Genomic DNA, 276 nt, shown 5'->3' with positions numbered 1-276 from the left:
TTTGAAAAGCCTTATTACTCGCTTTGAATGGTTTTATAATCTTATAAATGGTATTAAATTGAATCTTTTTTTCAGGTTTTATTAAAACAGATCATAATTTCTTGTTTGCATTGGGAAATATAAAAGAAACGCCAACCATTGACTGGAAAAACTCATTTATAGTCACTTATGCCTTTAAAAGCCCTGTTACTCATTTTAAATGGTTTTATAATCTTATATATATTTTAAATCAAAATTGTTTTTATTTCTTGCTAAAATAGATCATAATTAGATGTT

This window comes from Theobroma umbraticum, unplaced genomic scaffold (assembly GCF_002168275.2).
Source record: "Theobroma umbraticum cultivar Fairchild unplaced genomic scaffold, ASM216827v3 scaffold_7.0, whole genome shotgun sequence".
NCBI classification, from domain to species: domain Eukaryota; kingdom Viridiplantae; phylum Streptophyta; class Magnoliopsida; order Malvales; family Malvaceae; genus Theobroma; species Theobroma umbraticum.
The sequence above is the reverse complement of the archived record's forward strand: the minus strand, read 5'-3'. Positions refer to the sequence as shown.